Below are 25,295 nucleotides of genomic sequence, written 5' to 3'. Positions count from 1 at the left end.
GTGATAATAATTTCAATTCATATACATTTAGTGATAAATCCGAAAGTGAGTGATGATTTTATGATGAATAAAAACATAGTTGGCAGAAGAGATTTGCAAATTGCAACTAGCCTCATTAACAGTTTATAATTTTATTAGAAAAATAAATTAAGGAAACAAGTTAATAGATTTGAGAAGTCATTCCTTTTTACTTATTATAATAATTGAACGTAAAAATTAATTTTAATTAGAGGTAATAACAACTAGTAACTAATAGGCCAATACTTTTCTCTAAACTTTTCTCTATTTGGAAATTATTTCACAGAGCTATGAAATAATTATTCAGTTTAAAATTTTTTAACTTAACTTTAAGAAAAAATATTAAAATTATGCAATATAGAATAAAATACTTGTTTAGTTCATAAACATACTTTTTTCTGGATCCACCTTGAAGGCTACATCTGAATTCTTGTTTCCCTGCAAAATAAATAAAATAAATATATATAAAAATAAATAAATGCAACACATAAGCAGTAAATAAAATTTGTGTGATATGGAATAAATGCAAATGCAAGTAAACAAGCTAAATTATGGAGCAGAAAATGTAGGTAGTTTTTACGCAATCAATAAAATTATCCATGCATATATACACTCAATAATAGCTAGTGCTGTCTAACTCAACAGAATTATGCTGAATTAATTTTTCGTAATCTTAATGTTAGTTTTGATGTTGATGTAAATTTTAAATTGATTTTGGGAATTTGTACAAAAAATGCACGGTAAGAAATAACTAGAGACAAAATAATTGTCATTTGTATTTTTTTGTGTGAATGTAATTTAATTCATTCAAACTAGTATATTTATATTTAAGTACGAAATAGCTGCAGTATTTTAAAAGGCAGTACTTTAACTACTGACTTCTCTATTATAATTGAATAAAAAATACCTGTTTATCATTCTTCAACATTAATTCGAAAGTAATTTAAATAAATTCTTGTAAACAATAATAGTAATTGTTCACTTATCAGCATTGTCTCTAACACATGATAACGTATGTAGACCAAAGCAAAATTATTAATAATTTTGCTAATTTGTCAAAATAAATCATCAAAATGTCTGTGGTCGTTATTAAAACTTTTCTTTCAAGCAAGTAAATATTTGTTGAAAGTTAATGCATTAGTGTAAATAACAGTAATTTTTTTTTAACAACTGCAGTAGTTTCGGTGTTTACTTTAAAATTGCAATGAATACTTATTCTCCAAATCTCATTAAAAAGAAACCGACTATGATATTTATCAACTATTAGCGTATGATAATGTGAGTAGATTAAAAAAAAAGTAATTTTGTTCATTTACCAACAATAAATCATCAAAATTTCTGTTGTCGTTATTAAAACTTCTCTTTCAAGCAAGTAAATATTTGTTAAAATTTAATATATTAGTGTAAATAACAGTAATTTTTTTTTAACAACTGCAGTAGTTTTGGTGATTACTTTAAAATTACAATGAATACATATTCTCTAAATCTCATTAAAAAGAAACCGACTATGATATTTATCAACATTGGCATAAGCGTATGATAATGTGAGTAGATAGAAAAAGAGTAATTTTGTTCATTTACCAAAATTAAATCATCAAAATTTCTGTTGACGTTATTAATACTTTTCCTTCAAGCAAATAAATATTTGTTAAAATTTAATACATTAGTGTAAATAACAGCAATTTTTTTTTTTTAACAACTGCAGTAGTTTTGGTGATTACTTTAAAATTACAATGAATACTTAGTCTCTAAATCTCATTAAAAAGAAACCGACTATGATATTTATCAACTATTAGCGTATGATAATGTGAGTAGATAAAAAAAAAAGTAATTTTGTTCATTTACCAAAATAAATCATCAAAATTTTTATTGACGTTATTAATACTTTTCTTTCAAGCAAGTAAATATTTGTTAAAATTTAATACATTAGTGTAAATAGCAGTAAAAAATTTTTTTAACAACTGCAGTAGTTTTGGTGATTACTTTAAAATTACAATGAATACTTATTCTCTAAATCTCATTAAAAAGAAACCGACTATGATATTTATCAACATTGGCATAAGCGTATGATAATGTGAGTAGATAAAAAAAGAGTAATTTTGTTCATTTACCAAAATTAAATCATCAAAATTTCTGTTGTCGTTATTAAAACTTTTCTTTCAAGCAAGTAAATATTTGTTAAAATTTAAAACATTAGTGTAAATAACAGTAATTTTTTTTTAAACAACTGCAGTAGTTTTGGTGATTACTTTAAAATTACAATGAATACTTAGTCTCTAAATCTCATTAAAAAGAAACCGACTATGATATTTATCAACTATTAGCGTATGATAATGTGAGTAGATAAAAAAAAAGTAATTTTGTTCATTTACCAAAATAAATCATCAAAATTTCTATTGACGTTATTAATACTTTTCTTTCAAGCAAGTAAATATTTGTTAAAATTTAATACATTAGTGCAAATAACAGTAAACTTTTTTTTTAACAACTGCAGTAGTTTCGGTGATTAGTTTAAAATTACAATGAATACTTATTCTCCAAATCTCATTAAAAAGAAACCGACTATGATATTTAACAACATTGGCATTAGCGTATGATAATATGAGTAAATAGTGCAAGTAATTTTGCAGTGAGTGCAAGTAATTTTGTTCATTTACCAAAATAAATCATCAAAATTTCTGTTTTCGTGATTAATACTTTTCTTCAGATAAAATACAAGCAGATATTTAACATATTTTTGAAGTAAAATGTAAATAATGACATTAACATTTGCGTAAAATAAAAGTGTAAACAATAACAGTAGTTTTTGCTGATTAGTTTCAGATGACAGTGAGTACTAATTCACTGAATCTCATTAAAAAAAAACCTACTCTATAATGATATTTATCAGCGTAAGCATTAACGCAGTATCAGCGTAAGCATTAACGAATGATAATATTACTGCCGGTCGACCGAATTTCCACGGTCGAATAATTACATTGATCAATGTCCTTATCGTCCGGACTTTGGCCAGACATCCATAAGAGGTTTTTCCAATAGCCGGACTTGATCCCCGAATCGTACTTAGGGGAAAAACAAGTCGAAGGAAAAAAAATCCCGCATCAATCAGTCCCCGAAATGGGAGGATAACCCCAAAATAACCCCAGTGTGGGGAGAGAAAGGAAGATGGAGAAAAAATTGCTTCCCGTGGGGAAGGGGTGTCCTCAGTTCATTTAGGAAAAACGTGTTTTTCGAAGAATGGAAGCTTGCACGCAGTGAGAAGAAAAAAAGAATTACTGGGAGAACAAACAACACATGTGTATCATGCTTATAAATTGTGTTTTTGACGGTAAAGAGAAAGGGTAGGGGTGAAAAAACCGACGGGTGATAAAGGGGTCTGAAGAAAAATGACCACTATAGTTTTGGTAATGGTTCAGCTGTTGGCGGCCAAATTGGGAAGATGGCTTAATGGTTCCAATAATCCCTCGGCCAAGTTCCCGCCGTACTCCGCCATACTCATTCTAAGCAATATAAAAATAAGAAGTTTTTTTTTTTTTCGAGTTAGAAAATTGTTTATACATAGTTCTGTTAATACTAATTCGTAGTACAAAGTACAATACTGGAAAATGGAAAAAGCTTTCAAATTTGATGACCTTAATATGGTGTCAAATTATAACATATTGCCATACTTATTTTTACGTTATAACACAATACTATAGTTCTGCTTGAGCTAAAATGCAACGCCTAATGGCAGCAACTTAACACAATATTGAAATTCGAGGAACCAATTATATGGTTCTGTCTTTCTTTGAGAATATTAATTCATGACGAAATAGTGGAATGCATCGTAATAGCTATATATTTTTATGTAAAATATAAAATGATTTTAGATAATATTGGCTCGTTATATCTTCTTTAATTTCAAATGTGAAAATTTTGAATAAAAAAAATTGAAATAACAAAATAAAATGTAGATCATTTATTTTTTTGTGAAAATATGTAAATAATGTCCTAATTGGAAATAAATCTTATGTAATATTTACAAGTAACAAATTTGTAGAAAACAGAAGCCTAATCTCTGGTACAACTAAAATAGTTGTAAAAATAATTATGATAATGAGAATCATAATAACTGTAATTATTATTGTTATGAAATGATAACGGTTATAACAAAATTAGATAACTGGATTCTTGCAGAAAAACGTATCATTACTTGTCTAAAATGTTATGTCAATAAAAGTATATATGTATCAGATAAATATTAGCTTCCGGTTATATTTGATTTAATGGTGGCCCTGAATTAACACAAAGGACTATGAACTAAAATAATAAATTTTTTTGTTGTTGAAAATACGTTTTTGCAAATGAACTACAGTATTTACATTTGCTTATACAGAAAATTGAGGAATTCACAGATACCTAAAATTGAGGAAGATTCGTGTAAGTAAATATTATTTTTAAATAAGACATTTCTTGAAAAAAAAATTTCTTCTGAAAAGCAAAAAGTGTGTTCCAAAAGGAAATAATAAAAAACATTACAACCTAATAAATAAAAAAAAGCATTAGATCAGGATAGGGATGTAACAGCATGGGAATACTGACAGGTGATAAAACGATCTTAAGAAAGATACTTATAGATTTTGGTAACAGTTCACCTGTTGAGGGGTAAATCTAATTCAGAAGATATCTCTTAGAATAAAATTACTAATCTCCCTATAGTCAAATATAAATAGAGATTCTCTGTTAAAAAAATATGTTATTTCTACACAGAGAAAAAAGTATTGTCAACCGTGTTTACAGCGTTTCTGGCTCTATGACGTCACCAAGACGCTTGATAATTTTTACCAACATTGGTAATGATTTTTGTAAAAATAACAATATAATATTGTATTATAGCGTGTTTCAGAATTTGAAAAATGTGTTGAAATTAAGTAATTTTATTATGATACCTTAAAGCATGGCATAAAAACCATTCATTCCGTTATATATACTGCTGATAAGAACTATAGTTTTTTTAGACGAAAATTTTCGGTAAACCGTTACCTTATGAACGGAAACTGTTAATATTTGAATTTATTAAATACCGTACATTTTGGTTCCACTACCAGAATTATTTTTTATTTTTTAACCAGAAATGTCTCAGCCGCACAGTACCGTAATTTTACCATTTTTTTTCTCCGTGTAAATAGTGGAATTTAAAAAATAAAATAAAAATAAATATAGGCAACATTATATAAAAAGTTTTGTTCTATGCTTGCATGAATGTAACGATTGTCAGTGTACAATGGCCAACATCAAAATAAATCATCCAGAATAACTTTGGATCTAACAATCATATCTAATTCGTATTCTAAATATTTAGTAGAGTGCACCTAAATTTGCTAATTAATTTGTGCAGACGATAATTTATGTTAATAAATCAAGTTTCAAAAATATAATTGTTGAACTGGGGTTTGATACCCGGTAATGGCTTGAAGCTAACCCAATTTCAGATTGATAGGTACCAGCATGCCGAAAAAAATGGCGGTAAGTTATATACTGTTGATCAAATTGCCCCGTTATACCGTTGGTCATGAAGTTAAGATTGCAGAATGTGTGCATAAATAACTGCCTTTCAATAATGATTGCAGAACGTTTGCGTAAATAATTCCATGTAAGGGGTACGGAATCGGGAATAATTGTAAACACTTCTACATTTTAGGAGAAAAGAGTAACCTTTTGTACTTTTTTGTCCGTTGCAAAGGATAATTAACATAGCATCGATGATTGGATTTTTTATACATTGTTGCCCAAAATTTTAATTTTCAAAATTTTTTGGTGTGCTTTTAAAACATTATTATTATAATTATTATTATTTTATGATTCAGTAATCGTCTTCAATGAGAATAATGAAACATTTGTGCAGAATCCCATTAACATTTTCAACATTAAATAACAACAAAATAAACTGATTTAAGCTTCTATCACGCACTATCATTTAAAAATAAATTCGCTTAAGCATACAATATTTCATATTAATACAATGTTAATTCGAGAAAATTAACAAAACACAGTAGCTTAAAATGACGCACCATCTAGTATTTTTTAAGTCCAAAAAAGCAAGCAACCATCGTTTAAAAAGAAATTCGCTTGAATATACAATATTTCAAATTATGTACAATGTACAAGAAAACTAACGCAACTCAGGGGTTTAAAATAACGCACGAATTTAAGTCCAGAAAAGCAATCAACCATCATTTAAAAAGAAATTCGTTAAAACATACAATATTTCAAATTATGTATAATGTTAATTCTAGAAAACTAACGCAACTCAGGGGTTTAAAATAACGCACAAATTAAGTTCAAAAAAGATATCAACCATCATTTAAAAAGAAATTCGCTTAAATATACAATATTTAAAATAATGTACAATGCTAATTCGAGAAAATCAACACTACTCAGTGGTTTAAATAACGCACGTATTTTTCAAGTCCAAAAAAGCAATCAACCATCATTTAAAAAGAAATTCGCTTGAACATATAATATTTTAATATTTTAAATTAAGTACAATGATAATCCGAGAAAACTAACACTATTCAGTGGTTTGAAATAACGAACCGTCTAGTATTTTTTAAGTCCAAAAAAGCAATCAACCATCATTGTGAATATATTTTTTCCCCGCTTAGATATGAAAATTAGTTGTTATTGTTGCTAGAAGAGGAAGCAGATGTGGAATAGTGAGAAAAAGGTCTCTCTAATAATAAGTCACTGGCGCGAAAACCCATCATCAATCGTCGGTCAAGCATACGCTGACCGCCAAACCACAAATAAAAGACATGAAGCTTATAAATATTAAGAGGGATAAAATAAATGATAAGGCTGCATTTATCTCAGGCAAGTTTTGTTCTTCATGCTTGGATATGGGCATTAAAAATATCCAACATACTCATTTAAAACACTCTATTTTTGACTTTTTTTAAAAAGATTTTTTTAACTTAAAATTGCTTGAAGATAAACAAATGTACATTTATATCGATTGCAATTTATTAAAAAATAAATCTTAAACTTATGCGCGTTAAAAAGACGAAAAAATAATGTTGGTACGAAATTTATCTATTATATAGAATATTAGCTGAGCTCACACTTGCATTTAAATAATTTTTTTAAATATTAATATTTCTTGAAATATTTATTCTTTAATCGTAAAAATTTAATATTTCTTCCGAAATATTTTTATTAAGGAATGTTTATAAGAGTGTTCATGTGAATTTAGGCATGTGATTAAAGTTTTTGCGTTTAAAATCCCATTTTTGAAATTATTTGTTTATTTATTTACTTTTTTACGAAATAAGTTTTAGCCTTTGATATTTGATTTTGACAATCTGTATAAAAAATATTTTGAAAGAAAATGAGCAATGCAGAAGGAAGATATTTAAAAAAAGCAATGAGTTAAACCTAGGCCTACATAGATGGACTAATGTTAGTAAGCGATGCGTGAAACAATTAGTCCTCATTATAATTTTTCTTTTAAGGATTTGTAAAACAAAACATTCTTCATAATATAATAAAATACAACTAGGACATTTCCATTAAAATTATTATTTAAATAAAAATACAGATAATGTTTTGCGATTTTCAAATTTTTGGCATTTGGATCAAAGTTATTTAAAAAAGTATGCTTGTTAATAAGTTATTATTATTATTATTACTATTGTCATTATTTTTTTGTATTTTGTTACATACTTTTAAGTAAACACATGTATGAAAAGTACGGAAATATTAAGTCCAAAGAAATTGCACGAGTAATAAATAATAATTGAATTAAGTATATTAATTATTATTATTTTTATGTTTGACAATTTTTCTACGAAGTTATAATTTTTAGGAAATTATAATATTTAAAAAAAAATCATCTGTGAAAGTTTTTTTAAATCTACGAAAAAAAAAATTTTTTTTTCAAAATCAAATAGACAAATACGTTGCTTTTATTTAATTAATTTTTATTAATTTTAATTAATTTTTTTTAATTATTCACATGTTTAGAGAATTAAAAAAAATGGAATTAAATTTGTCACAAACAATTTTAAAATATGATTTTAATAGCATTTAGAAAAAGAAGGAAACAAAAATAAATTAAATATTTCATCATCTATATAATGTGATGCTATGAAAACTACAATTGAATGATCTGTATTGTTTTTCAGTTAACTTCCATTAAAACTTACGCTAGCTCCCAATTGTTAGTATTTATTCATACACTTGGTCTAAAAGCTTAAGTTTACTTTTTTTCAAACAAAGCAAGTTTGAAAAAAAGTAGATAAATAACCTTTTCTGAAACACTATCATAAATAAACTATCATCAATGATTATTCCCAAGACATTAAATGGCATCGTGATTTTTATATTTTGTCAAACAAAACTCAAAATTAGGAGTAAGAAGTTTAGATGATATTTCAATTAAAAATAAAAAAAAATTACATTCACTTTTTCATTAACATTAACAAAAACATTACATTAATAAGTAAATAACAAAAAAATACTTTTATTTTATGTGAGTTTTAAACAATTTCTTTAGGAATATATTTTAGTCATTTGTAAACAACAGCCACATTCAAAGCAAAGAAATTACATGTAAATTGATGTTTATTTGTTTTTATCTACTTAAGCAAAAAAAAGCAGAAATATTCTTTTCTCTGAGCTAATTCTAACTTTCACTTTTTAGATTTTTATACGTACTAATACTAAATTACACTAGCACAAAAACAGTTATCTTAGTCAATTTCCTAGACTTGATAATGAATAGTGAGCTGTATGATTTACATCACTAATTTTTAAAATTTTTTTTTTTAAATCTCCAGATCAATAAGCTTTGAAATGCAAATTGGTTAAGAATGTAACATTTGTAATTTAAACAATATTAATTATATAACTGTTTTTCTCACTAGTTCATAAGATACAGATAATTAAATTTTAAGTTATGAATAGTGAGCTGTACGATTTACATCACTAATTTTCACAAACATTTTTTTTAAACTTCCAGATCCATAAGCTTTGAATTGCTAATTGCTTTGGAGTTTTACATTTATAATTAACTAGTTTTTGTCACTAGTTCATAAGATTCAAATAACTAATTTGAAAGTTTTAATGTTAAAAATAAATTCTAAAGCAGATCAATCTTGCAGAATAGATTGACGCTATGTTAATAATTAACTAAATGCAGTTCATATATTTTCCACAAAATAAAATATTCAATTCTTTAAAGTTTATTCAAGAAATTTTAATCGAAATATTTGTAGACGAAAAATATTTAATTAAAGTAAAAATACATACTTTATATTTTATACTAAACAGAATATATTATTATTAAAAGAGAAAAAGATGGAGAAATCCTGGTATTGTTTACTTAAACTATAAAGTATATACAAAAAAGCTTTGAGAAAACATAGTCGAAATAATAATAATAATAATTACATAATTTTAATTTTTAGTGCTACAAATCTATATTCGAACTACTTTATCACTAAATCGTAATAAAAAGTAATAAAAGCATAACTTTATTTATCATATAATTTCTAGTTTTATTTTACTACAAATATAATTCACAATGAATATTTCTATTCCTAATTCGTTGTAAAAAAAAGTAATAAAATAAAGTTTGTAATTTGCATCATATCTTCTAGTATTCTATATTACAATTCAAATTGGTAATTTAACCCTTAATTTATAATAAAAAAAATTATAGGTGTATTATTACAATAAAATAGTATTTATAATAGAATTTCTAGTTTCACACATTAAAATTCTAATTTATAATGATCACACTTTATCCCTAAACCATAATGAAAAATAAGTGAATGAATAATTGTTTCGCCATATTCACCAATTTCTAGTTAATTTATTACAAATCTAATTTGCAAACATAATTTACCTGATTCATAGTAAAATAATAATTGTATTTATCACATAATCTAAAGTTTTGTTTATTACTAGTCTAATTCGAAATAATTACTTCTATCCCTAATTCGTGGATAAAAAATAATACTGGTAAGAAATAATTAACAAAAGCAGTTATTCATAGTTAAAAATATTAATTTAATACTTCTAAGAAACAAGAATATATAATTTCGAGTTTCGTGGATTAATGAAAGTAGTTTTTCGTAGTTAAAAAATAATGAAATAATGCTTGTATGAAACTAAAAGTTTCCAGTTTCATAGATAAAAATTAATAAAAACAGTTATTCGTAGTTAAAAAAAATATATAATATTTGAACAAAACTGGAATAGATAGTTTCTAGTTAATAGATAAGAAATAATAAAAGCAGTTATTTGTAGTTAAAAAATAACAAAATAATACTTTGTACGAAACTAGAATATATAGTTTCAAATTTCATGGAATGCCGCTTTTCGTAGTTAAAAGGCAATTAAATACCGCTTGTTCGAAACTGGAAGTTTCCAGTTCTATAGATAAAAAATAATGAAAGCAGTTATTTGTAGTTAGAAAACAATAAAATAATGCTTGTACGAAACTAGAATATATATATGTTCAAATTTCAGGGAAAGTAATTTTTCGTAGTTAAAGTAATAAAATAATGCTTGCACGAAATTAGAAGTTTCTAGTTACATAGATGAAAATTAATAATTCGTAGTTAAAAAATAATAATATAATGCTTGTAGGAAACAAGGATATATAGTTACAAATTTCATGGAAAGCAGCTTTTCGTAGTTTAAAAGTACTAAAAAAATGCTTGTACAAAACTAGAATACATGATATTCAGTTTAATCAATAACAAATTGGTTTCGCAGCGATTACTCCTATCCCTAATTCGAACGTTCTGCCAATACACAAGTGCGCCAATCCTATGAAATCTTAACTCTGTTTACTTAATTTCAACCGAAACATCATCAAAATCTCACCTATAACAGTCATGTTTATCATGAAGATCTTCGCTCGCGTCTTCAGGTGTACAACCCACTTCTAACACCCATCCCCAAGAGCTTGGAGATCGTCCATCGTCTGCAGCATCTTGAACAACATCGTCTGCAGCATCCCGAATAAAAGTTAAGAGGAACGCTCACAACCCATCCATACTGACTCACGGACTCACCCCGCTTTGAATCCGTTGCTTAGCAATACAAAAAGTAAACTGGGAGGATGTGGATAGGGGAATAAAATATAAAAAAAAGGGGTGCCTAAACCGCAACCCTTCTCTGCCAAAAAACCGTTGAAAAAGCACACCTAGACACTGGGTTTTTTTTTCTTTGTTCTTTTGGAAGAAAAAAAAAACAGAGTTGCAAACTTCAGAACCCGTTTCGAATGTGCGAAAGGGGTGAAAATCAGACGGATGCGGTTTTCGTTTTTATTTTTCAAGGTAACTGGGTCAGACAATGTTAAGACTGTTTTTATGAGTTGAGGATATAATGTTTTTCTTACCCCGTTAGGTACCTTGCCTTTCCGTAAACAGCATTTGCTTACGGTTTGGGAGTGGATTAGGACTTTTTTTTCTTCTTTCCTCACCCACCCGATAGTTTGAGGAAAATAATACTTGTTGCGGACATAAAGGGGTGTGTTGGTCAGGTCGGTGACCTGCTATGGGTCAGTTTGCGCTGTTATGTTTTGCGGTGGGGAAATATAAGTGTGGGGTTTGTTGGTGTATCCGGTTGCAATATGTCAATGTTTGTGTTAATGTTGTTTACCACAAAAAAGGAAACATGTTTGCTTATCGTGCATTGTATTATTTGCTTAACTACATTTTTAATAGAAACAAAATAATAATGTGCAATTTTAATAAATACATAATTTTTATAATTACATTATTTAATGTATAAATTTACATTATATATAATTTTATTTTATTTTAAATTTTTAAATGGAAAAGGATATTTTTTTAAAAAAAATTAATCTCAACTAAAGATAAAGATCTTTAAATTCTCATATATGACGGAATATTAAATATTAAAAAAATAGTTACGGAAATTACATTTTTTTTTAAAGAAAAAGGGCATTGTGGGCGAAATCTTCTAAATTATAAACAAATTTTAATAATATAATTAATAATTTTCTTTAGTGTGCTCTTGGACTACCACCCAATAAAAGGATTTTAAAAACTTTGCATTTTAACTTACCGCAGTTAAAATGACAGACCCACTAGAAAAGAATTAGCATACGCATTTTATTTTTATACAATTACGTAAGTATGTAACGTTTATCGGATTTTGAAGTTGCTGTAGCGATTTTTAAAATAGCATTCACAAGCATACAACTAGTATCAAAAATAGTAAAATTAGTTTATTTAAATATTCTACATTAATTTCCAGTTCAATATAAATGAAAAATCATCCATTATTCAATGGAGGAAACTTATTATTTATTTAAAAACAACCTTTAAATTATTACTTTATTTACTTGTTCAGTATTATTACGATTATTACTACTTAATTTAGCTGTTTAAACACGTGAGAACATTTTTCTATTAGTTGAAACTCATATAATTGAGAAAAATAGAGCAACCCTAAAATATTGATAAAAATATTGATGGGCTCAATAATTCCTTTCTTTTATCGGATTTACTTAAAATTTCAACAACATGTATGCAACTAATGTAATTTTTGACATACATAGGATAGGGTTTTAATTACTTGTATGCTAATGACAGTTTTCCTTCATAAGAGCCCGAAGGTATCATTTAACAAATTTAAACTGAAATAAAATTAGATTATGCTAAGAAATTCTTTAAACGTGACACTTAATAAACAAAACAAAGATATTTATCAAAGGTCAAAAAACAGAAGAAAACTCAAAGCTATACTACCTTTAAAAATTATCATTTTATAATTGCATTGGTGTATTTGTTTCAGAATAAATCAATCGAAAATCTAAATTACCGTGCGCAAAATTTCCCAAATTGTAATGGGGTGACGAAATTGTATTTTACATGTCTCGAAGAATATCAGAAATAAGAAAAAAAGGAAATCAAAATATATAAATAAAATGATATAAATTTTCAATATCAGTTTATGTGCGCAAAATTTGAAATAAATAAATGAATGAAAGCACATTTAGAACTTTTTCCCTTCGTCTCCCCCCTTTTGTCAGCCAAATTCAGTCGGGATAAGTTTTTATCGATATATTTAGGATATTTTTGGTATTAAGTATTATTAAGAGTATTAAGAATATTAATTAATAATATTCCTTTTATATTTAAAAATAAATATTATTATTAATAATTATAATAGAATATTCCACTGAAAAGAATATTGTCAAGACAACCAGAACAAGGTAAAATTTGCAGTATTTCTGGTACTTTGAAAACACCAAAAATCTGAAACGCCTTGTTATTATTTTCGCATAATTAACAATTAAATATGGTATGATAATGCGTGATACAGAATTTGGTAAAGGCGGTAAATAAAATTTTGCAATTTTATCATGATACCTAGAGCATGGTATAAAAACTATTTATTCGAATAAATTTTACTATTCAGCTATGTATTTTTTAGTAAATGTGTGGTATTAAGAACTTAATTAAAAAACCATAACTTCTGGCGAACAGTTATCAAATGAACAGAAAAATTATCAAATGAATGGTTTAAATACCGTACATTTAATTTTTATTTTTAGAATTACAATATTTTTTTTTTTGCTCACCAGAATTATGATTACCATGTACGGTAATTTTACCGGAATTTTTTTTCCGTGTAGTAATGATAGAATACTAATAATAATGAAATGGTTACTTGAAAATTTTACTTCAAAGTTTGCCGCGAAACCACGGAAGAAAATTTCCTTCTCAAATTTTCTTTCTCCTCCTTCATTATTAATTTGAAATTTAAAGTGTAGAAAAAAGTGAGTTCCGACGAACCTAGAGCAAACCATGAAGTTTCAAATACTGAAAAGAAAATTTTTAAAATGTACAAATGAAAATAAATGATGAGATGATAACTTAGGATTACGCAACGGAGAAGTTCGCTTCTAATAATTTGTTTGCATTTTAATATTTTGAAGCTCTTTTTTCTTTCTTTCAGCAATTGAAACTTTATGACTTACTCCAGGTCAGCCTGAACTTACTTTTTCTTTCTTTTAACTTACTAATGAAGGTGAAAGATAATTTGCGACGAAAATTTTCTTCCGTGGTATGGCAATACCCAAAGAATTACTGAACTAATTTTTATAAGAAATAATGAAACCACCGACTGTTATGAACTAAACCGCAAAAAAAGGCGTGTCTAAATATCAACCGCGGAAAAGAAATTCATTATTGGAATAAAATTCCTGTATCAAGAAAATATTTCCGGTCCACATTTTTCCTCGATTAAACCGGATTTCAGGAATACTATTCTTGTAAAAGGTCAAGGATTTCACAGTAGGCCAACCACAAAATTTCTCTTTTATCATTCAACCAATGAGCCTAGAGGCATCATTAAATACAAAAAAAAAAACCTTCCGTTTGATTTTGCTTTCAATCTTCTCAAACGAAAACTGCTACAGGTTGAAATTATTATTTTTGTTTTGATATAATATTACACTTATCAAAATAATATTTTCTGCCCTTAAAAAGGGGAGGGCATATACCGATAATGCTAAAACTGAGCTTCTTCGATGACCTTTTTTCAATAGTTAAACAAGATATTGCTTCAGTTTTCTTTTTAAAAAGAATATTTACATATATATGTTTACCCGGTGATAAGTGATAATACATATCTTTCGCAGAATTTTTTTTTTTAAAATTATGAACTGAGAATTAAATTTTTTTTAAAAATTAATACAACTAATATAATCTCAAATATCCCCAAAACCTAAAGTCGTAACCCAAAAAATTGGGTCGACTGCTCAATGACGGTTACTGAAAACTTACGAAATAAAAAAATTGATTTCTGAACGGAACTCAGCCATATTTATGCAAAACTGACAATGAGAAATCGATTTAGGTACATAAAGTGCAGGATTGTATATATGATAACAAAACCATTGAGACCATTTATTCGATATAAAATTACTAAACCCGCACGGAGAAAAAAATTACCGTACTACTTGGTAATGAAATTTCTGATGAAAGAAAGGTATATTTTTGGTTAGTAAATCCAAAATATACGGTATTTTAACCATTCATTTGGTAATTTTTCCGTTCATATGTTTTACCGGAAATTATGGTTTTGAAAACTATAGTTCATTACCACACATTTAGTAAAAAATACAAAACTGAAAATCAAATTTAACCAAATAAACGGTTTTTTATGCCATGCACTAAGGTATCATGATAAAAATAACAAATTTAACCAAATTTAATTACACATTATAAAACCATATTTTATTTTCAATTTTTCAAAATCATTACAAAGGTAAAATTTTCAGAACATTTTGGTGTTCTCATAGAGACAGAAACACGGTAAATTTTACTTCATTCTAGCAATTTTGACCAAGCTCTTTCCTCAATGTATATTATACGATAGCACTGTACACACAGTGCTGTATACTTTATGATTTAATAAAAGGAAAATCAAATTTTTTTATAATAATCAAAAGAATAAAAGTTGTCTTTTATAATATAATTACATCTCGCGTGAATCCTACGTTAGTAAAATTAAAATGCTTCGATTAGAATCTAGCAACAAATTTAAATGGAACAAATTAATACCAATTAGTTAACTCATGACTCTCTTAGGAGGAAAAAAAGAAAATTTTACGAATTATTTTCATCAAAATATGGCTTATTTGCTTATAGCTTACATGTTGGAGATAATTTTCAGTGATTTAAAATTACTTTGAAAACGCTGCGCCTTCACAGACAGTCTTTAACGACGTCCATGATATGCACACAAAACTGTCTTATGAAAAAGATAATAAAGTTTGCAAAGATTTAATTTCAAATTTTAATAAATATATTCTTCGAATTAGAAATATTCTAGAAAAAAATGTTTCTAAAACGGTATCGTGAAAATAAGGATAAATTTTTAAGGAAACCACTTTAAATCTATTTTTTTAAAAATCTGCAGTTGTGGTTAAAGCTAAGTTCGAAATAAAAATAAAATGGAATTAATTTAGCAATAAAAAAGAAAAAATAAAGGAAAAAAAGAAAGAAACAAAAAAAAAGCTCGCGCTTAAATTAATACAAATTAATAAGAAGTATTTACTTTCGTCTTTAAAATAGGAAACATAAATATCGCATAAGATGCAGAAGGATTTAATTAAACCGAAACAAATACTAGCGCCGAAGTGAAAAACAATACTTTATCTAACTGCAGCCTTTCATTGAAATGTTCTTAATAAAAATAAAAAAATTATTTCGTAAATTTTAAATTTGAAACAAACAAAACTAAAATAAATTTAGAAACAATAATGCCAGCAGAAAAATTAGTCTTCAATACTTTTTTCTCCAGAATAAAGTTCAACGTTATTTAATTGCTTCTACCATTTAAATAACTTGCATTTAATAACATTTAATAGCATTTAAATTAATTGCGTCTAGCATTTAAATGCTAGAAGCTTGAATTTAATTGCTCCTAGAATTTAAATAACTTATAATTTTTTTTAATAAAGAAATTCATAGAAATGACTTTTATATGTTTTTCTCATAACGAAGCATCGGCTAGCCTTAACAGCTTTGATTAATGTAGTAGTTAGAGACATTTAACATTTACACGTAGTATTCCACACGTTGACGTACGTATGCCTCTCTAAGAGTATTCACAGAAGATACGTACATGATTATGCGAGTTCTACGTTGGAAAGCTGAACTCTATAACAATTCTCACTGTTAATAAAAATTAGATACTATTAAAGATATTACAAATAAGAGGTATACTGTTGAGCACAAATCATTTATTTTAAACTAACATTTTAATTACACTATTGCATTATTTATCCATTTCACTTTCGTTGCATTTTAATGGTATCTGTACAATTTTAATTTTTTTATATATATAGGGAAAACACAATATTTGAATTATGATGACTAATAAAGTTTGAATTATATAATATAAAGTACTATATGAATTGAATTCTAGAGCTTGAATTTTAGTGGAAGTAATTTGTTCGGTTTATTTTAGATTTACAAAAAAGAAATATGAAATTTAGTTTTAAAAATGTCAACAAAAGTGATGTACTTTCAGTTTTTTATTAGAGGATGATCTGCTTTCAAATTTATGCAGATCTAGAAGTTCTATAATATTATTTATAACTATTTTTTCTAACAATATAGCGCTGTTATAACTATAAATTATAATTATTAGTTACTATTTTTTTAATAAACGTCCTTGAAGAGCCGACCCATTTCTCAGTTTACAGCTACCAATGTTCAACTCCATCGACTTGTAATTTTGAGCCTAATCCAGAAGACAAGAGGATTGCTGGATCAAGTATGGGGGAAATTGCCTTTGTGGAGCACTTTTTGGGGAACTAACCCGCATTTGTGTTTTATGGCGAAGAAAGCCCCCCATGGTTAGTCTGACAGCAAGGGGACTTTAACCCTTGATCCGCCTACCACAGAGGATATTTTACGTCAGCGCAGTGATTATTGCGAGCCGAGTGCAGAATTCGTGTCGACAGGCCATGGCTGGGATTCGAACCCGGTCACTTCATTGGAAGGAGAACGCGCAATCCCCTTAGCCACCACGGCTCTACTAATTACTATTGGATATAAACAATGACAAAAAATAACTTTTTAATTTTAATATCAAAAGTTGAAATTTAATTTTGACTGATAAAATAAAATTTAGGTAGAGCATCTTAATAGTCTACTTTCGTTTTTTTTAAATTGATTGTAATTTATAATAATATCGTTCAGAGCAGTTCAGAAATATGAAACAGTTCACATTTATGAGAGTAAATAGTTCTTAGAGGCCTTTATGACGAGATATTTAGAAATAGAGTCTTTAGTATTTATTACAATTTTACATAAGTTCTACAGTAGAAATTAGGTGGGATTTGAATCAGTAGTTATCGATTATGATTGCATTTAATATGATTTTATCGTTTACACATTTACATAAATATGATATACATACATTTAAATCAAAGCCAGCAAGACCAATTTTTATTAATTTAATTTTATATTTTTAAATTTTTTTAAATAAATATTAATAACAAAATGGTACACAGTTAAAAAAAAAAACTTAATAATTTTTTCAACGAGAGAAAATATTTTAACATTAAAAAAAAAAAAAAAAAAAAAAAAAAAAAAAAAAACTTGATTAAAATACTTTATTTTTATTTATACGAAAAATGCAATATACGAGTATTTGCAATGAAAATGGAAAAATCATAGACTCTAATTATTTCCTAAAAAATCTAAATTAATCACCTAAACTTAAACCTCAAAGAATATAAAAAATAAATCTTACATAAATCAAATAACCCTTGTTTTTTTTTTATAGAATATTTGCAAATAACGAGAGGCTTGAATATTAAATATAATGAGCTTTTGCTCTTAATTAAATAAAACGATATTGAGAAATTGATTTAAATAAAAAAGAATAATTAAGAAAATTGACTAATCAAAAGTGCGACAAATTAATAAAGTTAATTTATTCAGAATGCAAGTCAAATTTTATTTAAATAAAAGATAAAAATTCAATTTTTTTTAAAATTGAGATTTATACAATAAATATATTACTATATTTTTTAACACAATTAGCATGAAAAAAATTTTATCAAATCAATTAAATTATGCTTAATTTTCTGAATCACAAAAATTAAAACTGGAATCAATTATTAACAGTGACGCTTTTCTTGAATTAATCGGTAGGAGATAATTGCACTTCATTCCGCTGTAATTAACAAATAATCTGCACTAAAATAACACTTTTATTGAATGAATGCAATGATAAGTATATCTAGTTCCGCATAATTAATAAAATATCTACAAAAATATTTAATCTTTTTTCCCCTTTATTATAATTTTTTTTCTCGAACTTTTAAAACATTTGTGTGTGATTTAGAAGTCAATTTTTTTATCTTTTCTTTTCTGACTGTTTAAAATTACAAAGCGAAGGAGCTAATTTTTAAAATTAAAGAGTGAAAAGCTAATTTCCAAAATTAAAAAAAAAAGTGTTTAACATAATTATTTAGTTCGCATAACATTAAATTAAAAAGACAAAATGCGAAAAAAACATGAAAATAAAATATACCTTGTTTATTATTTTATAAAAGAAATTTTAAAAATGCCTGTATGATTGAATTATTTTCATTAAAAAATTTCACACGCATTAGTTAACGGAAAGACATTTTTCAACATTAATTTTAAAATTATTTATTTATTTATAATTAAATTTGAAGCATAAAACATGAGCATTTTTTATAAAGAATAGAGTATAATCCTTTAATTGACTAACTCAAATTTCAAAATTTACGAAAATTAAAGAGTAAATAATATATTTTTTATCATTAAATAAAAATTCCAAACTCTCATCATTTAAAAAATAAATAATACTGTAATATAACTTGTTTGCGATAAAAATATTTTTAGAATAAAAAAATTTTGCGTTAAAAAGTTAAGCCTATTTTCTTTATCGATAAATTATAATTTGAGATCAACGAAATAAAATTCTAAGTTAAATAATGCTTTAAACTAAATCCCCCCCCCCAAAAAAAAAAAATTTTTTTTTTAAAGAAATATATTTTGTTTGTTGTTAAAATATTACTAGAATATTAATTGAATTATCAATATAAAAGAAAAACTACTTACCTAAATATAAGTTCTTCAATTTGTTTTTTCAAATTTGAAAATGAAGAAAAGCTAAGTGCTATTTACAGCACTACAACTCGATAACTATAAACAATGTTCATTCGAATACTCATAACTTACTCTATTCGAACAAAACAAAAATTCTAATTCTTTTAATGTTCAAAGCAAATATATTCCAACAGCAGTTATAAAATCACAAACAACGTGCGCAAACATATCAACAAACAGAATTCCCTGCGACATCGAATCACTGGAAGCGAAAACGTGTTTCTGTCTTCAGCGTATGTAGCCAACGGGTTGACCGGCACCCAGACGCGTTTGTGAAGGATTAATTCTACAGAATGATGGGTTCGGGTTATTGCACATTCATTGGCACAGTTTTCAGTGGCGCAACTTTCGGAAATGCGGTGACATTCAATAAAACACACTACTTGGGCAGGAAAGGATATAAAAAAAGGGGGAATAAACCTTGAAAAAATATCATTATCGGGCCAAATGGTCACATATGCCAACATCGGCAGGTAGGAGCTTCTGGGATTGGGTAGGCAGAAAGTAGAACATTGCGTAACAGTGCCATCAACAATAGATGATGATCAATGCCTATTGCGCAATTTTGATCAAAACTGGGGTGGTCTTGGGGGGGAAGGAATGGAAGAAAAATCAGCGGGGGAGTGTTTTGTGGGAAATATAGAAGGACCCAGGGGCAAAGAACTCCTCACTTCTCGGACGCAAAAAAGATTCTATCTGGAGTGGGATGGAGAAGAAAAAAAAAAGTTCTTTTTTAAAGGGGGTCGGGGATCTTCTGAGAGTAAGGTTGGGGCATCCCGTTTTTTGGGGTGAAGAACCAAGGGTCGTTGCACTTTATGGCCGGGTTTTCTTCAAAGGGGACGGGCTAAATAACTTAGACCCCAGAAGAATAATGAACAACAGAAAAGTATTCTAGAATTTGGAAAGAAGGAATGAGAAATAGTGAGAGGCTATATTTAAATGAACAAAATAAGTTCAACTGTTTGAAAACAGAAATGAAGAGTGCTGATCTGCATTATGACTGGTTCTCATACTTATGTATAATTTTTAATTAGGGAACTGTCCAAAAATGATGTCGTGTCACTCTTCTTTAATATTTTTGACCCTCTCCTCCCCCTTTTTACAAAGTGTCACACTTCATATTCCCTTACCTCTCTAGTCACATGTCTCCCAATATGACATAACATATTTAGTAACCGTTCATCACACATATTATAGGTCATATTACACATTTAATTTTTAAATTTTAATTATGTGCTTTAACGATATTAATGAGCATAACAACAACGATGGTTAGATATGTACTTATTTTAATGAAAAATATGCAAAAAAAAAAAAAAAAAAAAAAAAACTAACTAACTAATTATCTAAAAATATTTAATCCGCTGATTTAAAATATTTTGATTTTAACCAAAATATGTGATGATATCATACTTCTTGGTGCCCCTCCCTCACCCTCGTCACAAACTATCCCAATTTTATATTTTCTCCCCCCCCCCCCATCAAGCGTGATATCATATGTGAACGGTCCCTAAATGAAATAATTAGTCTAGTTTTTATAAGTTTAAACCAGTAGGAAGAGAAATATATTTTGCCATTAGCATTGATCATGCAATCAATCCCTAATATTTTGCGCATGTGAAGATTTTACATCCAATTACATATTTTAGTAAATTCGAACCCTGAAGACAAGGAAACACCTAGTTAATAGCATTGGAGCTAACTCGTCTTAATAGGGGAAACTTATGCCGACAGTGTGAAAGCTGATGCCAGCTAATACGCGGATTCGAAACTAATCCGTCTAAATCAGGCGCAAGCCCTTTATTACCTGATCAACCACGACTTAAATATCATATTCATCAATGTTAGTAGACTTCCTCACGAATAGTATGGATAGGTATAAAATCTGGTTCGTAGTTTGAAAAATATTTTTCATTCAATTGTTCAATTAGGATTGTTTAGTTATGAGTTCACATTACAAACCAACTTTATTTTATTTTACAACTGTCGTTGAACAGCCGACCCAATTTTTCGGATTTACAAGTACTAATGTCCAACTCCGTAGTCTTATAATTTTAAATCCAATCCAGAAGACAAGGGAACTTCTTGATGAAGCATTGAGTAGAAATTAGCATTCGTAGAAGCCTTTTTAATGGAACTAACTCACATTTGCGTTGCATGGAGAGGAAAACCACGAGAACATATCGCGGTTAGCGTGATTGGACTCTAACCCCTGATCCATCTACCACTGAGGAAATTTTACGTCGAACCCGGTTCGTCTCATTGGAAGGTGAACGCTCTATCCCCTGAGCCATCACGGCTTGTCAAACCAATTAGAGAATTAAATAGTAATGGGAATAGGCATCAAATGTAAAAAAGAATTAAAAATTTTATACCCTCGAACTGCTTATGTTTTTTCTCCTTTTGTGGGCAGTTATGCAAAATGCATTATAGTCCATGAAACCAGCCAACAAATTTTAATCATGAGACTTTCTTAAAGTAAAAAGCGAAATAAGAAACCTGGCTATTGAGAAAGTTAGAAATCTCCAAAATTATAGGAGTCCTCAAAAATGCAAACTATCCAGAAATTAGGTCCAATTTTCAAACGGCAGAATGTTATGGAAGCTTTTGTGTTAAATTTCACTTAAATATTGGACACCGACTGCAATTTTTCAGGAGCCACGGTGACTGGGATTCCTGGACACTTCAGGTGTTCATTACAACCAGTCCACATTTTTTTTTTTTTAACATTAGAATTAATAAGCCGATAAACAAATTTTAATTTTAAGCCTATACTTAAAGTATAATATGAAATTAAAACCTGACTCTTGTCTCTAATTACTCAACTGGAATTCTGCTAAATTATGCGCATGGTTTATGGTACAAAAATGCAAAACCTTTAAGAACAAAGACCAATTTTTAGGAGCCAGCATATCTTGAAATGAAAAATAGCATAATATATATAACTGGAGAACAGGAGTGCCGATTTGGTTGTGTGTGTTTTTTTCCCAAACAGTTTACAAGTGGGCAAGGGGTTGTTTGTAAACATTCGGGAGATATGTGGTTCTGGTAGAATATCGAAAATACCAAATTTCATCGATGGAAACATTGATGGATTTTTAACATAAATATGCTTATTCTTATGCATCCGAACGGCATTTCAATTTCAAGGAGCTTAAATTTATTAAACTCTAATACTGAATCCTTTTAATACCAACTATTCATAATTAATTTTTCATATCTTCTTTTGATAACGAACTTTAATTCTCAAACTTTATTATCTTTTAGATGAAAATATGAATGTTATTAAAAAAATCAGCAATTATTGGTACCATGAAGCAAAGTTCGCCAACAAGTAGAACAATGTCAGGTTCTGATTTACACAAGTTACCGGCTATTGGTAATGCATATGGGTACATCAAATATGGCAGTATCGTAAATATTGCACAAAGCAATAATTAATCTTAAAGCATAATTGCCATTTTTCTACGCTTATTGGGAAATTTTTTTCTCGTAGCTGAGTTTAATACTTAATTAATATTATTTTTATTCTTATTCATTTTTTTACATCTAAGTGTCTAGGTCTCTATTCAACTTAGTAAGAATCACTAAAAAAAATAATAACCCTCACAGGGGTGATTGTGAGCCCAAGTCAAAATTCCGAAAAATTTCCCGAGTTTAAAAAAAAAAAAAATTAAATTGAAAAATTAGAAAAAAATTTAGACTAGGTTTTTCTAGGAGAAGTAATTAAAATTTACAAATATGTCTTACTTTCTTGAGTTTATGATTATAACTATTTACTGATAAAAAAAATGTATCTGGCACTCCCTTACAAACAAAATAAACTGTGTTTCTAAGTTCCACTTTTGAATATTTGATTTCTGGAAACTTCTGTGATCAATGATTTTTTGAAACGTCTGGACCTTCGATCTCCGGAAACTTCCGGATCACTGTTAGCGAAAAATCCGGATTTTTCCGGAGCACAATCAGCCCTGCCCTCATAAATATTAATATCTATAAGCTTTATTTTCTTCGTTAATAAAGCCGAAATGTCTAAAACTGCCAAACATGTACTAATATTAACATTTAATTTTTCTTGAACATATGAAGTTTTTTTTTTTTTTTTTACGTCTAAGTATCTAAAGATAGGTCTCTATTCAACGTCATGAAAATTATGAGGGGAAAAAAACAATAATGAATAATAAAATTCAACAGTTATTTTCTTTGTTAATGATGCCATAATTTTAGAAAATTCCTAACATTGTATTAAAATTAATATTTAATACTTGTTCCTTTTTCTTTTCTTTTTTTTAAACGTCCAGGTATTTTAAGATAAACCACGATTCAACGTCGAGAGTATTAAACAGAAATCGAGGAGTGAAAATTACCTCAAATTTGTCAGCTAAAATTTTAAACAAGGAAAAAAAAAGAAAACTAAACAAGACATTTCAGTCATAAATGTGTTATAAAGAAAATATCAAACTATTTCCATTCTCAATCCATTGTAAAACGAGAGCAAAAATTGAAGCCATTTTTATCTTTCTTTTCGTGACAATCTTCACAACATTTTCCATAGAAAAGTGCAATTTAAGAAAACACGCAGGGAGGCCAAGAAAGGAGGCAAGTTGTTTACCACGAAAAATTCTTTTTTTTCTTTTAAAAGAAAAAAAAAAGGAGCGGTAACTGTCTTGATAATACCCAGACATCTTATTAATAATGAACTTCATTACTTTCGAAACATTTTCTTCCAAGTACCCCCTTCCAAGGATGCTAAACCCCTAAATAGCACCCTTCCCTTTTCCCTCAAATATATAGCACAAGGGGTGATAATATATTTTTTTTTTACTCTGCCCTAAAAGATGGGGTGAAGAAAAAAAAAATTGCGAGTTTTTCCCTACCCACGGTAAAAAGGAACTAGGAGGGGGTTTTAAGGGTAACGACCGGTCTAGGATTATTTGAAGTAAACAAGTAACCTTGTGTATGCTCTGGAAAATTTCGGAAAAAAAATTAAAAGTAAATAATGAAAAATTCTCTAAGTAAATAACTAGAGGGGTTAGTAAAGATAAAATATGGTCATTTTTTACAACCTTCATTTTGTTTTTAAAAGAAGAAAGAAGGCACCGCTTATATTTTTATTTTTAATTTTTTTATAATGGATTAGATAATTTAGTTAAAACGAACAGTGGTTTAATGTAGTACCCAAGGACAAGGGACATAAAAAAAAACAACTCTTTATTAGAAAGGGGGGGGGAGGTGGAATATACATAACTGATTTACGTTTTTTATTATTTTTTTTCTTATTGCTTATTCTTTCGGATTTATAAAATTATGAAAATTCGGTACACTTTCTTTTCAAACGTAGAGTATGAAATATACACCCGTACACTTTAATCGCATTTCAAAAGAATAGTATATTTATAATTTACATAAATTTTTCTTTATTATTTATCCAAATTGTTTACTATTTTTTCTTATTAATAAAATTATGAAATTACAAGGCATATTTTTTAATAATTGGAGTCTGAATACTTTAAACACGCGTCTTTAAAAAACCTAAAAAACCTTTGTTTCTCTACTTTTGATGAAAAGTAGTTGCCCCGTTTTCGATGTTCA

The 25,295-nt window shown here is 27.6% G+C and overlaps 1 protein-coding gene across 4 annotated transcripts in view; it reads right to left on the bottom strand.

Annotated features, from left to right (window-relative positions):
* Positions 1-25,295, bottom strand: part of LOC107444341 (uncharacterized) — a 246,621-nt gene that overhangs the window by 33,096 nt on the left and 188,230 nt on the right. For 2 of the 4 annotated variants that reach the window (XM_071181675.2, XM_043046941.3), the window contains exon 4: positions 411-456. The gene's annotated coding sequence lies outside the window, so the exon portion shown is untranslated. Of the gene's footprint in view, positions 1-410; positions 457-10,890; positions 11,126-19,655; positions 20,449-25,295 lie in introns of those variants that run through there. The other 2 variants (XM_043046942.3, XM_016058452.4) reach the window with 2 other exon arrangements.

Source organism: Parasteatoda tepidariorum, chromosome 4 (genome assembly GCF_982258835.1).
Source record: "Parasteatoda tepidariorum strain Cologne lab strain chromosome 4, Ptep-v5.0, whole genome shotgun sequence".
Taxonomy (NCBI): Eukaryota; Metazoa; Arthropoda; class Arachnida; order Araneae; family Theridiidae; genus Parasteatoda; species Parasteatoda tepidariorum.
The sequence above is the reverse complement of the archived record's forward strand: the minus strand, read 5'-3'. Positions and strand labels throughout refer to the sequence as shown.